Genomic DNA, 8,025 nt, shown 5'->3' with positions numbered 1-8,025 from the left:
TTTTTTTTTTTAATTATTGCTCATTAAAAATATTCACTGTTCACACTTTTCAACCTACAATAGTATACACAGTACCAGCGCCCAGCAGTGCGTTCTCGTAGTCGCCTGATGCTTGACAGTGGTCAACACTTGTGCATGGCACGAGGGACAAACGATGCGCGTCGGCTCATTGCTGACGGGTACACCTGCTGAACTCGTTGCTTGAATTATCACTGTTTGGCTATGTGGTGGTGGTGGTTGATAGGATTGCGCAGGTGTAAAGCCGGGCTGCGAATTTGACATGGCGTATGAGTTTTTGCAACTGTTCTAAATTTAACCAAAATTTGAATGCACGATGATGCTAATCACTTGACGGTTAGCTTTTTTTAATAATATCGGTTTTATGTACAAACGCGGTGCTGGACAAAACTTAACTGAAGAGGATATCACAAACAGCTTTTTATTAAGTTCTTACCTACCGCTGATGTAAAATACCCGCTGCAATCTTATCTCAACAGGTGTACGTGAATATGATTGCAAAACGCTACATACATACATACATATTGAAAGAAGAGCGTTTTTACTGCCTCTGTCTTATCTTTTTCAACTGAATGCAAGGCATATACCAAAAACCCACATAAATACATAAATAAAGTGTTAGTAATTTTTTACACAGCAAATACCTATATATGTATATTAGGGCGGATCAATTATTATGGGAAATTTTTTCGACTATGAGCGTATAGCACCGAAGAAAACCATGGGTCTAATATCAATATGGAGTTTGCCAAATTGCGCAAATTGGGTTCTTAGCATTTTGCTGTAGTGTCGCAAAGAAGTGCTTAAATTTTGTATAAAAACATGCCATAAGCGGTTTTTTGGTATGAGGCATCAATTTCTGCACTTATCTTTTTCTTAAAATCTCCACCAGAGGGCGTAATAGTGAAAATTTCACATTTTCTTAGAAAATGGTTTCTTCGGCAAATTTGCTTAGAATTGTTTGCTATACGCGCATGGAAATAAAATTTACCCACCCGCATGTAGTACCTGTATTTCAGTAATTTTTTATGGTCTCAACATAATCTTATCGGTAAAAGATTCCCTTGAATAGGCTATCTAATACAGATAATTTCTATAAACTTCCGCAACTGAATCAGATTTGTCATCAACTCAGAACACCTGGGCATATGTTAGTACACACTTGTAAGTTATTTATAGGCTCATTATCCATTCATTCCCGAACTTAAGCTTATTAATCAACAAACTTTTTATTATGCCCTTTAATAACATCTGTATGTTTATCGATGCAGTGGAATATATTTATATTAGGGTGGTCTTTAAATGTAGGAAGCTAATTTTTACATCTGATTTCGTAAGCCTCAACCCCATCGTCGATGCTACGATGCTAGTCAAAGATATCACATATAAATTTGGTCCCGATTGGAGACGTTTAAGGCGTGTCGCACTGGGCGAAAAGTTCAGATTTCTCTATGGAGACTCAAAAAATTAAAATAAATTTTTTTTTCACTTAATACCCAAAATCGATACTACCATACTCGAAGATATCACATATAAATTTTGGTTGCGATTAAGGTCGGTTAAGGCGTGGCGCACAGGGGTCAAAATTCAAATTACGCTATGAAGACGTCTTAACCGTCTCCAATTGGGATCAACATTTATATGTGATATCTGTGACCATGGTATTACCGATTGAGGGGGTGAGACTGAAAAATTAGTTTTAATTTTAAGGACGAACCTAATGTATATGAACAAATAAATGAGTATAGGGATACATTTTATATAATCCCCATCAGTATTATGCTGCTTTCGTAATGCTGAAGCATTTCTTAAGTAGCTTCTCCGTGGTCCAAATGTAATTACGGTTACGGAAAACGATTGACAAAAACAGCTTAAGAAATTGTGGACGATAGAAAATAAATTATTTTAACTGTCGTATTGAAATCTACCTCAAATGTTAAGTGTAACATAGCCAGTGAAAGACTAAAAAAGTGTTTTTTTTTATGTTTGGGTATCTTTTCCAAAGGAAATATACATGGGCGTATATAGGGGCAAGTGGAGCAGCTGCCACCCCTAGACTCAAGAAATTTTGCATTTTATTCTTGTTAATTATTGGCGCTGTAACCGTCTAAGTGATTTTGGACGAGTCCAAAGGAGCACGTCAGTTAAATGCAGGCACTGTTGAATTTCCATATACATCCTTTCGAGTTTTGGGAGAAAGGCGACTGAAATGTATCGTTATTGCAATCTTTTATATGTATGTATGTGTTATAAAACATACATTTTTGTTGTTCTGCAACTCAGCTTTTACTACCGAAATAGTCACTCAGGTGAACTATACTAGTTCAATAAGGTGAACGAAGTGAGAATCAGAAGAGCTAGTTCTTTGAGCTGAACGAACTAGAAGTGAACTAATCTTTGAAGTGAACTAAAAAATCGTAATCTAGTTAAAGACATACATATATATGTATGTATGTACAATGACATATACATTGTTCTATTAACCCAATATATTAACAAACCCAACTAACTAAAAATCCAAAATTCACTTTATGATTGATTATGATGCATATTCAGATCGTTTTATGAAATAAACAATTTTAATTAGTTACAGCTTTTTCTATTTCAGCGATGATGTGAGAGAGGATTTTTCTATACATATTAAGGTAACCATATGTATGTAAGTATGTTTAGTGATGGGTGAATTGCTTATTTATTGACGCACTTCCGAGCCGTTCTAACTTCTTTTCTTTACGTTAAAAACCAGAAAAATCGAGGAATGTACTTGTTGTAAATAAATGCATTTGTGTATTGCGCCATGCAGTTCTTCAAGAATTATGACATGGAATGTGTTTCGTATTTCCAATTGCCTAAATAGGTACATACCTACATATGGCGAAACCAACTTATAAAAATTTGCGTTAATTTTTTATATATTTTATTCTGAACGGTCTTCCGCATTTTCTTCTGCAAAGAAAGTCGCACGTTTTTTTTTTATTTTTTTCAAAGCAAAGCATTATATTAATGAAACTCCCTAAAAATGTTCTAAAAGCTCAGACTAAAAAGTTTGTTCAGTTTTCCTAAACTTTCTGCAAAGTTTGAAACTTTTGGAGTTTCCGTTTCTACAAAAAATGTTGCATTCTCATCGCCCTCTTCCTAGTGTTTGTGCGTAGGGCAAAGAGAAGGCATTAGATATATTATGTTGCGGTTATAGTATATAGAGCGTTCCATACCAAAATGGACGGGGTTCACACTTCATGTGTTTGATTTGTTTCAAATTTTTAGGGTTGATGGATATGAAATTTGAGCTTTAATTATACATTTTCCAAATATCTCGCCAATGGGCGCGTTTCTAAGACGTAGCTATTACTAAACTGTTAAGTGTTTGTTTCAGAAACGCACAGTTGAGTAGTTCCACTCAGCTCAACAGTCGGAAACTTTACGCCATTTTTTCCATCATAAAATTATTTCGCTACATGAAGTCAACAATTTATCTAAGTCAAAAATGATGTTTCCCTTCCGTCAGTTTTCATAGAAAATTCAAATAAAAAATAATTTGTCTGTAAATTGCTGGCGAAACTGGCTGTTAATAATATAAAATACACGTACAAATACATATATTAAAAATAAAATATACTTTACACTTTACTTACACTTTAAAACATACTTTAGGGCTTATATTTTTTTTATTTTTGTGCTGTTTTATTTAATTTTGCTTGTTTACAAATGTTTTGGCAGTTTATGTATCATACCTTCTAAGACGTAACTCTTGAAATCAACAGTTGACAGCATTTCAGCAACAGTTGAGGTAAACAGTTGCGTCTTAGAAACGCGCCCCAAAAATCACTCATACACTCATCAAAATCCTTTTTTCTTTTTTTTCTTGAAAAATGTTTCACATACAAATTTTTTGATAAAAAAGATTGTTTTTGAAGATATGCGATCTGAAAAAAAAGTTGAAAAAAATCACAATGGTAGCTCGGAGTATTGCTCAATATTTGATTATAGTATTATGGGGTGCACGCTACAATAATGCTTTGTTGTGCTGGAACAGCGTTTGTCCGAATTACACGACTTCTTTCTTATATTTTTATATGAAGATGAAATTGAATGTTAGAAAATAAGCCGCAAAGTGCGTATTAGCCCTGGTAAAGCATAGTCCACCTTGCGGTGGATTTCGTTAAATAGATTTGCAAATGGTACAAATAGGGGTATCCTCTGAGTCTTGCAAAGCCCTTGCACGGCGCACGGATTGCACGATTTGCAAAGCAATCTGTAAAAATTTCCTATACTGGTGTGGAGTCTAAAAAATGTTTCTCAGTTGCCTTTTAACTTTAAGTTTAACACTTAAAACAGAACTGGGTGTCGAAATGATTATTATTGCCCGGAAGGACATTCTCTGACATCTTCTTTTTAAAAATAATTTCATTCATATGCTTGCCCACGACTTAGGTGTAAATGGTTCATTCGCAAGGTCCAATTTTCAATCACTCCTTCCAGCATTGCGAGGATTACACGATTAATGTTGGCTTCCAAGTTTTGAATCATCGACGAGGACACTCAGCTACAGCAAAAGGTATGTAAACGTGGTTTGAAATCCTCAGTTTGAATCACATTCATTTAGGTTGCATTTCTTTATTCATTCTGAACGTTTGGAATAAACTTTTTTGTTTACTTACTCTTTAGAACGTTCCTGATGATATGTTAACGTATATTTCAAACGCATTCTGTTTATTCCGGCTATGAAATTGGATTATCCGGAATGTATAAAGAAACGCAGCCTTAAACAAATTTGTTTTTTAATTAAAAAACACATTTATTTGAAAGTAATTTAAAATCGCTACCGAAAAGACAATTTTTGAAGAAAAAAAATCATGTTTTTTCTTCTGTCAACTTTAGAACTGGCTCGGAGCTATAAAAACAGGGATGCAGAGCCATCTAGATTACGGACTGGTTCCGAACTATCGAAACAGCGATGTGACGGGTAGTTATTGACACTTCGTTGGACATCGCAATGCTAAATTCGCCAGTTTATAGCATACAAAAGTGAATTAACGCGCACTAGTTATGGTTCTAAAATCTCTAGTACCGAATCAGTTCGGCACCAGTGCGTTACCACAGGGATTATTAAATGTGTGAATGCAAAATATCTACGTATATAGATATATGTATATGTAAATACATACATACATACATACATATCTTTTTGTGAGGTGCTTAGTGCAAAAAGCTTCTAGACCTTTATTTTCAAGTGCTTTTGTTTACATTCGCTACATTTTTGTTGAAATAAGTTATCTGCTTTGTAATCGCTGATAAAAGCCGAAAAAACTCACCATATTTTACTGAAGTAGCAGCAATATGGTGAGTTTAGTTTCCTGTTCTACACAAAGGCGCGCTATAACAAAAGAGATTGGGCGATTTTTAGCGAAGGAAATATATTTTGAACTCCAAATAAACGACTGTGTATTGTACATACATACCCAGTGGGAAAATGGGAATGCATTATTTTTTTCACCAAGAAAAGATTAGCAATTACGGTTAAACGAAAAGATGCATCGCAACGTAAGTGAGCGGATGATGTGTAGTTTTGGAGACACAAACAAAAAAATAAGTTTGAAAACTAACTGAAGTATGTTTTATTCACGTTATCTGAACAGCTGCTGTACCGAATGGATGCGTGAAACGGAAAACGTGTCAGCTGACACGATCAAACCGCGCTCTAAATTTCAGCAATAGAAAAACAATAACTAAGGTCCCAAGTTAATACTTACAACAATCTGCTAACAAAAAAATAAGATTGTTATAAATTTTTTGAAATTTGACGTGGTACCACATATTTATGCCAACGTGTTTTCGGTAACCGCACTTGGTGCAATTATAACATGTTTGCAATCGGGGAAAAAAACCCTAACGGAGTTTTCGGGAGCCACAAAGACGGTGATCAGAATTTCTAAAGGCTGCAAATTTGTTGGACTACATGTGCTACAAGGGTGGTGGAAACGCTATGGCACAGAGTGTAAAATATTGCAACTCCTTCTTCTTCTTCTTTGCTGGCGTTGTAACCGCCTAAGCAATTTTGGTCGAGTCCCAAACATTACACCATTTTTTTTCACTTCTGTGCCAACCCACGCCAATTGCAAATGCCAAGTGAAGCCAAGTCCTTCTCCACCTGGTCCTTTGTTACCAGCATCACGACCCGCCTTGAATGCTTTAAGAGCAGGGGCGTTTCTGTCCATTCGAGCGACATGACCTAGCTAGCGTAACCGATGGATTTAAATTCGCCGCACTATGTGTGTATTGTTGTAAAGCTCATACAGCTCATCGTTAAATCGTCTATGGTCTTTGCCATCGCCAATGTGTAAAGGCATATAAACCGTTCGCTAAATCTTTCCCTCGAAATCTTTCTCATTGGTCGTGCCTCGCCGCCATACACCAGCACAGGCATGATTAGTGACTTATAGAATGGGTTTTCGTACGACCAGAGAGGACTCTACTTCTCAATTGCCTACTCAGTCCAAAGTAGCACTTGATTGCACGAGTGATTCTGGTTCCCAAATAAACGACAACAGAGACATGAGTGCCAAGACGCGTATGCTCTGACTGTTTGTGTGATGACAGGAGATACTTCGTTTTGTCCTCGTCCATCACCAGACACATTCGCTTTGCTTCTCTTTCTAATCCCGAGAAGGCAGAGCAGACGTAGCCCATGTTTTTACCAATAATGTCGATATGGTCGGCATACGCCAGCAATTGCGCGCTCTTTTAGAGTATTGTGCCTGGGCGGTTTAGTTCTGCGGCTCTTATTATCTTCTCCAACATCAGGTTAAAGAAATGGCACAAAAGGAAGTCACCTTGTCTGAAATCTCGTTTGGTAGCAAACGGCTCGGAGAGGTCCTTGCCAATTCTGATATTGTAAAACGTCATTTTACACAGTCGTATTTTCGCACGGATTTACAAATACAGACATTATGGCTTAAAGACAACGTCTATTCGTGCTACCGAAAGCGGCTTCGAAATCAACAAATGTATGGCGTGTGTTCATCCTATTCTCGCGGGTCTTTTCCAAGATTTGGCGTATTGTGAATACCTGGCCAATGGTGGGATTGCTAGGTTTAAAGCTACGCTGATAAGGCCCAATCAGTTCGTTGTCGGTGCGCTTTAGCCGGTCACACAATACTCTCGAAAACACCTTGTAACCTAAGGTCAGGAGGTTGATCGCGCGGCATTTGGCGCGTATGGCGGGGTCGCTTCTCTTGTGGATTGGGCAGAACACACTTCATGCTTCATGTCAGCTCCTCGCCACCGTACTTGATTAGCTCGCGTGTCAAGAAGTCCGGTATTGCAGCTTTGTGGTTTTTCAGCCGAATAGGCACAAACGTCATTTCTCAGAAACAAAATTATGAGTATAATCTGTCGTGTATTATTTATATGGAATAAAATTAAAACTGTTTGCAATACACTCGTAACCAGATTCATTTACGCAAGTCTTGGCATAAGTTGTAAAAAGCTGCAGTTTTGTTATTTATATAGAGAAAAATAAAGTGTAAAAATGGCGCCGAAAACCGCTCAGTAGCTTAAACTCATTTTAGTAAAAACTTCGTTTAAGTAAACGGAATTTCAGCTAAGTTTAAACCAGCCCTAAATGTAGCGCCCAACTTAGCCGACTTTGCAGAATCATAAATCCGTTTATATTTGTGTGCTAACTTTTTCCTTTTAAAATGCTCTCTGGCAAATTTTATCTCTCCACTCTAATACCGGCTGTGGTAGGAGCAAACTCACCAGACCAGTTCGTGTCGCTGGGAACGCAGTAAACATGCAAACATCAACTCAAACATTGCGAAATTTCTGTTTGTATGCCTAAACTTATTTGCTGACACATGTATGTATGTACGTAAATATATTTATTTTGGTGTCAAGATAACTTAAGTAGGCACATATTTGCTTTTGCCTTTGCAAGCATTTCCATATTTCTTTCACGAAACACCACAGATTAAAAGTACTTACATAAAAAGGCAGAGTATCAGCGCC

At 36.8% G+C, this 8,025-nt stretch overlaps 1 protein-coding gene across 2 annotated transcripts in view; it reads left to right on the top strand.

Annotated features, from left to right (window-relative positions):
- Positions 1-8,025, top strand: part of LOC118742444 (lipopolysaccharide-induced tumor necrosis factor-alpha factor homolog) — a 29,865-nt gene that overhangs the window by 12,577 nt on the left and 9,263 nt on the right. The window lies entirely within an intron of this gene.

Source organism: Rhagoletis pomonella, unplaced genomic scaffold, assembly GCF_013731165.1.
Source record: "Rhagoletis pomonella isolate Grant_MI unplaced genomic scaffold, Rhpom_1.0 Rhpom_scaffold_00007, whole genome shotgun sequence".
NCBI lineage: Eukaryota > Metazoa > Arthropoda > Insecta > Diptera > Tephritidae > Rhagoletis > Rhagoletis pomonella.
The sequence above is the reverse complement of the archived record's forward strand: the minus strand, read 5'-3'. Positions and strand labels throughout refer to the sequence as shown.